This window comes from Salvelinus sp. IW2-2015, unplaced genomic scaffold (genome assembly GCF_002910315.2).
Source record: "Salvelinus sp. IW2-2015 unplaced genomic scaffold, ASM291031v2 Un_scaffold6121, whole genome shotgun sequence".
NCBI lineage: Eukaryota > Metazoa > Chordata > Actinopteri > Salmoniformes > Salmonidae > Salvelinus > Salvelinus sp. IW2-2015.
In genome coordinates this window covers 1,224-8,332 of record NW_019947385.1, presented here as the reverse complement: position 1 = coordinate 8,332, position 7,109 = coordinate 1,224, and the positions used below count along the sequence as shown (strand labels likewise).

General features: G+C 40.1%; 1 pseudogene; it reads right to left on the bottom strand.

The window, feature by feature from the left end:
* The window catches only part of LOC112078716 (cytochrome P450 3A27-like), a 12,900-nt pseudogene extending 10,859 nt beyond the window's left edge, over positions 1 to 2,041 (bottom strand).
* Between the last annotated feature and the right edge of the window lie 5,068 nt (positions 2,042 to 7,109).

Here is a 7,109-nt window from a genome sequence, read left to right as displayed (position 1 = left end):
CCGGCCACAGCTACACAACTACTGACCACAAACTACTGACCACCAATTACACAACCAACTGCCCACCAACTACTGACCAAATCTACTGACCACAACCACACAGATACAGACCACAACTACACAAACCACTGACCACAACTACACAGATAGAGACCACAACTACTGACCACAACCACACAGATAGAGACCACAACTACACAGATACAGACCACAACTACTGACCACAACCACACCACTACTGACCAAAACCACACAACTACTGACCACAAATACTGACCAACAACCACACAACTACTGACCACACAACCAAAACTACTGACTACAACCACACAACTACTGACCACAACTACAGATCACAACTACTGACCACAACCACACAAACTACTGACTACAACTACTGACCACACAACTACTGATCACAACTACTGACCACAACCACACATCTACAGTATGTGAACCCTTTGGAATTACCTGGATTTCTGCATAAATTAGTGATACAATTTGATCTGATCTTCATCTTAGTCACAACAATAGACAAACACAGCCTTCTTAAACTAATAACACAAATTATTGTATTTTCTTGTCTATATTGAATACATAATTTAAACATTCATAGTGTAGGTTGGAAAAAGTATGTGAACCCCTAGGCTAATTACTTTTTCCCAAAAAACGAATGGGATCAGGAGTCAGCTAACCTGGAGTCCAATCAATGAGACAAGCTTGGAGATGTTGGTTAGAGCTGCCTTGCCCTATAAAAAACACAGACAAAATGTGAGTTTGCTATTCACAAGAAGCATTGCCTTATGTTGTACCATGCCTCGAACAAAAGAGATCTCAGAAGACCTAAGAATTAAGAATTGTTGACTTGCATAAAGCTGGGAAGGGTTTACAAAAGTATCTCTAAAAGCCTTGATGTTCATTCAGTCCACGTAAGACAAATTAATTGTCTGTAAATGGAGAAAGTTCAGCACTGTTGCTACTCTCCCTAGGAGTGGCCGTCCTGCAAAGATGACTGCAAGAGCACAGTGCAGAATGCTACCGGCAAAATATTTTGTGGACAGATTAAACTAAAGTTTAGTTGTTTGGAAGGAACACACAATAATATGTGTGGAGAAAAAAAGACACAACACACCAACATAAAAAGATCTTCCCAACTGTAAAGTATGGTGGAGGGAGCATCATGGTTTGGGGTTGCTTTGCTGCCTCAGGTCTGGACAGCTTGCTATCATCAACGGAAAAATGTATTCCCAAGTTTATCAAGACATTTTGCAGGAGAATGGAAGGCTATCTGTCTGCCAATTGAAGGTCAACAGAAGTTGGGTGACGCAACAGGACAACGACCCAAAACGCAGAAGTAAATCAACAACAGAATGGCTTCAAGAGAAGAAAATACGCTTTCTGGAGTGGCCCAGTCAGAGTCCTGATCTCAACCCGATTAAGATGCTATGGCAGGACCTCAAGAGAGCGGTTCACACCAGACTTCACAAGAATATTGCTGAACTGAAACAGTTTTGTAAAGAGGAATGGTCCAAAATTCCTCCTGATCGTTGTGCAGGTCTGATCGACAACTGCAGAAAATGTTTGGTTGAAGTTATTGCTGCCAAAGGAGGGTCAACCAGTTATTAAATCCAAGAGTTCACATACTTTTCCCACCCTGCACTGTGAATGTTTACACTGTATGATCAATAAAGACATAAAAACGTATAATTGTTTGTGTGTTATTAGTTTAAGCAGACTGTGTTTGTCTTGTCGTGACTTAGATGAAGATCAGACCAAATTTGATGACCATTTATGCAGAAATCCAGGTCATTCCAAAGGGTTCACATACTTTTTCTTGCCACTGTATGTATGTGTATTACAATTAAGACTCAGAGGTGTAAGGTGAAATGTCAGAGGTCAGAGGTTAGGAATCAGGACTCACTCCTTCACTTCGATGGTCTGGTCTTTATCTGCCTGCTTCTTCATTCCGCTCAGCAGGGTAGAAGAGTGCTGCTTCATGATACCAAACATCTAGAGGAGAGAGAGAGAGAGAGACAGAGAGGCAGAGAGAGAGAGAGAGAGAGAGAGGAGAGAGAGACGCGAGATGACAGAGGACCGAGAGAAGAGAACGGACAAATGAGAGAGAAGAGAGAGATGAGAGACGAGTAGGAAGAGTTAGCAGACGTCGCTGCTTTCATGATTAGGCGTTGAATGGACTAAACCCGGATACTGAGAGTTACCGCACAAAACCACTCCCTTTTCGCTGGGAAAGAATAATTAGAGAAAACCAGTAAATTAGGCTCCTTAGCTCTTGGATTCCCCATTTCAGGAACAGCTAGACATCTAAATAGGTTTCGCTGATCATTGTTAGTTGTAATTTTGGCATTCCCGACACATAAAATAGAACTAATTGAAGAGGATTGCAAAGCTTCTTGTGTTGCTGATTGTAAATACAAGCAAGCCAATAAAACCACGGTAGCGTATAGCGCTACCACCTCACTACCTGTTTCAGTTATGGTGGGTAGAACTATAACAGTTATTAATTCAGACCCATTCAGGAGGGTGGGTAGACTATAGCAGTTATTAATTCAGACCCGTAACATTCAGATGGTTGTAGACATTAGCAGTTTGTATTCAGACCGATAAACCATTCAGAATGGGTGGTAGGACTATAGCAGTTGATTAATTCAGACCCATTCAGATTGGTGGTAAGACTATAAGCAGTCATTAATTCACCCTGACGCCATAACTCATTCAGATGGTTGGTAGACTAATAGGCAGTTATTAAATTCAGACCCCATAAACCATGTCGATGGTGTGAGACATTAACAGTTATTAATTGACCGCATAACCGATCAAGATGGTGGTAAGCAATCTTATAGGGCAGTCCTTAAATTCAGACCCATTTAACCATTCAGATTGGTGGTAGGCTTATCCATAGCTTTATTTAATTAAACCAAACCATCTAGATGGTGGTAGTAAGCTATATTAACAGTTATTTAATTTCAGACCCATAACCGGATTCAGCATGGTGGTAGGGGCTTATAGAGTTTATTAATTCAGACCATAACCATTCAGATTGGTGGTATGACTTATAGCAGGGTTTATTAATTCAGACCCATAACCATTGCAGATGGTGGGTAGACTTTTATTATTTTATAATCATCATTAAGTCAGACCCTAATGAAACACTTCAGGATGGTGGATAGACTATATAGCAGTTATTAATATCATACCCATAAGCGCATTCAAGCACTGGGGTGGTAGACTATAGCAAGTTATTAATTCAGACCCATAACCTAGTTCAGATTGGTGGTAGGCTATAAGCAGATTATTAAATTCAAGACCCAAACCATTCAGATGCTGTCGAGCGTAGACTAAAGCAGATATATATATAATTCCAGGACCACAGACTTGAGTAATAAGCCCTGATTGTTTTTTTTTTGTATTATAACGATTTCAGATAGGTGGTAGACATATAGCAGTTCTTAATTCAGACCCATCAGATGGATGGTAAGACATATAGCAAAGTTATTAATTTCAGACACACATAACGCATTCAGATGTGGAGACTATAACATTATTAATTCAGGGACCCATAACCATTCAGATGGGGGGTAGACGGTTATTTTAGCAGTTATTAAATTCCTAGACCCATAACCATTCAGATGGTGTAGACTTATAGCAGTTATTAATTTCAGGACCCATAAACCATTCAGATGGTGGTAGGCGATTTTAGCAAGTTATTAATTCAGACCATAACCATATCAGATGTGGTAGACGAAGAGCAAGTTATTAATTCAGACCATAACCATTCAGATGGGTTGGTAGACTTATTAGCAGTTATTAATGCAAGGGACCCATTCAGATGGTGGAATGAGACTATAGCAGTTATTAATTTCAGACCCATAACCATTCAGATGCGTGGCTTAGACTAATAAACAGTTATTTAATTCTCAGACCACATAACCATTCAATGTGTGTAGACTATAAGGCAGTTATTACATTCAGACCCATAAACCATCAGATGGTGGTAGACGGTATAGCAGTTATAATCAGACCCATAAACCTTATTCAAGATGGTGGTAGACGTATAACAGTTATTAATTCAGACCCATAACCATTTCAGATGGTGGACTATAGCAGTTATTATTCAGACCCAGTAACCCATTCAGATGGTGGTAGACTATAGCAGTTATTAATTCAGACCCATAACCATTGCAGGATTGGGGTACAGACATATAACAGTAATTAATTCAGAGAAGACCCATAAACCAATTCACCCGATGATTGGTTAAACATGTGGTAGACTATACACATGTCATTTAATTCTAGCAACCCCTATTCTACTCTAACCATTACGATTGTGTGTGTAGACTTATCATACATTTATTATCTTGACATGACCTAGTTCAGCGATTTGTGTGTCTCTATATTTTAGGACCCCTCAGTCATGGTGCTCGCTTCTTACAGGATGACTGTGATAGCAGTTAGTTTAAATTCAGGACCCGGGGCAATAACGCATTCAGATGTGGTAGACTAAAGCAGTTATTGAATTCAGGACCCATACCATTCAGATGGGTGTCGTAGATACACTGACCTTGTTTTCTATTTAATAATTCAGACCCAATTTCAAAATATGGTGGTGGTCTAGACTATAGCAGTTATAATTCAGACCACTGAAACTCACATTTCAGATGGTGGTTTAGTAGACACTCACACTCTGATAACAGTTTAATTAAATGCGAGACCGCATATAAACCATCTCGCAACGCTCGTGGTTGGTTTGTCAACACGAGTGAGCGGAGTCTTACTGCACCGTTAACAGGAAACCCTTGGTTATAGCAGGGTTATTTTCAAATATACAGTACCCTTTATTTTTCCTTTACAAAACCTACCGTTCAGATATATAATCTGCTCTCTGATTGAGCCTCCCCAACCATGATGGGACCCTGCTGTTATTGTAGTAAAACAGAGTTGACAGTTGACTCTCAATAGTCCTCAGTTTATTAATTCAGTACCCATAAACCATTCAGATGTTGGACATTATAAGCAGTTATAATCGACCCTAGTTTTACCATTTCAGATTGGTTGGCCTCATATCTTACTGCTATGTTATTTTTAATTAGAACCCTGATAAACATGTGTCAGATTGGTACGGTTGTGCGAGTTGAAGTTATGAGTCGACTCTCCTATCAGTTATATTAAGTGTCCAAGACCCAATAAAGACTACAGTCAGTTAGCATGCGCTAGGCTATAAATTCGACCCAACTAGGGTTGCATTGGAAGAAGCTGTTCTATAAATCAAGGTCTCTCCTTTAACTCTCCTAGGATGCGCTCTGCTATCATCTCACTATCAGATGTGTGTTTTGGGTTTTGTTAAGACTGTATTAAGGAGCCAGAGGTCAGCTTAATTCAGACCCTATCAGACCATTCCCAGATGGTGGCGGTAGTCTATTCCTGATCATCCAACCAGTCTTCTTCTAGGTGTAATTATGTGATACTCTCGTTTTCAAGCGTGAGTATAAGCACGCTTTTATCCGGGTTTGGTTGATATAACGTGACCTATTAGCAGCTAGCTTACTTACTTTCACATCCACCCCCCCTGTCTCTCTCTCTTTCACTATCAATCCATTCAGGATCCAGCTTTCGCCTCCGTAGTATCCTCTCTACTCAAGACAATCAATTCTCCCTCATCATCCAGTTATTAATTTGTTTATTTGCCATGTGGACGCCAAACCATTCAGATGGCGGCTCTAGAGGAGTTCCTACATACCGTTATAGGCACGATTTACTTACCAATCCTTTTCTCAGACCCATCTGGTTGGCCCCACCACCTTAGGACAGTTGATCTAGACGTTGTAGGTTCCCCAAAGCAACTTCAACCAGTCTCCCACGCTATGTGGTATATGGTATCCCCAGGAATGTTGCTGTGGAATATCAGTAATTTGGAAAGTTTGATATACACACCACTTGATCAGAAGTATCTCCAATTTTATTATCAACGTGACAAGCCACAGTAAAACCATAAAGATACGAAGGCTTTTCGTGTCCAAAAATTCGGTTTGAATCATGGGAGAGAAGTGAAGATTTCATCTCTAGGGACTGCTACCAATTATAACTTTAGTTTATGTAACATGCATATCATGACTCTTCGAAGTATAATATGAAAGCCATATAAGGTCACAATTCAACGCCAGTTTAGGAACCTGTTAGCTCAGGGAAACAATCATTGGTGGTTCTCTTTTATAACGGCATTTCATCTCTGACTGTTGTCCCAACATGGGCCACACTTATTATACGACCTTTATCTTAGTGCTAGATCGACTCTAATGGACTATATAAACCTTAATCTTGCACTCTTCTAGTAGAACCCAAGGTAACCATTGGTCGCCAGATTATTGTCAGCACAGTCTCACGAACCCTTAGAATTGACGTATATAATCTGCAACCACAAATGGGGATTAACTATATTCAGAGCCACATGAGACTGGTTTACACAGCCGCAATGGTGGCGCAGACTGCGATGCGGGCAGTAGACTATAGGCACTTAATTAATTCAACCACGAATGATTATATTGCATTCAGATTTGGTGGAGAGGACCAACAGGAGGAGGCAGTAGCTTGGGTTTCTACAGGGGAGCACAGCAGTATAAAGCAGTTATTAATTCAGACCCATAAAAAGGTCATCCAACCTACTAAAGCGAGATTGCCAAAAATGGTGGTAGACTTAATACTAGTATAGCCAGGCAGAGTTGAATTAATACTCGAGACTCTCATAAAATACCATAGTCTAAAGACGTTGTGTGTCTGGGGAATCAAGGCAATAGGTTGATGCTTGTTTTGTAGGTGACCAGATTACTATTTAATCCCACCATAATATTTTAGACAAATAAATAACACAAATTGAAATATAATCAATTCTAACGAACTCGGGATATTTCTGGGTTTTTTTTATCCCCTCCCATTTGTGTAGCTTGTCAATTTACAGTTGAGTAGGTGTTGATGTGATCCTATTGCATGATATAAAAGGTACCAGGCTCTTCTATCTATGTTACAAAATGGGAGAACGTCTGCACAATTGGTGGCTGACCCTAAATACTTTTTCATTTGTGCCCCACTGTACCTTT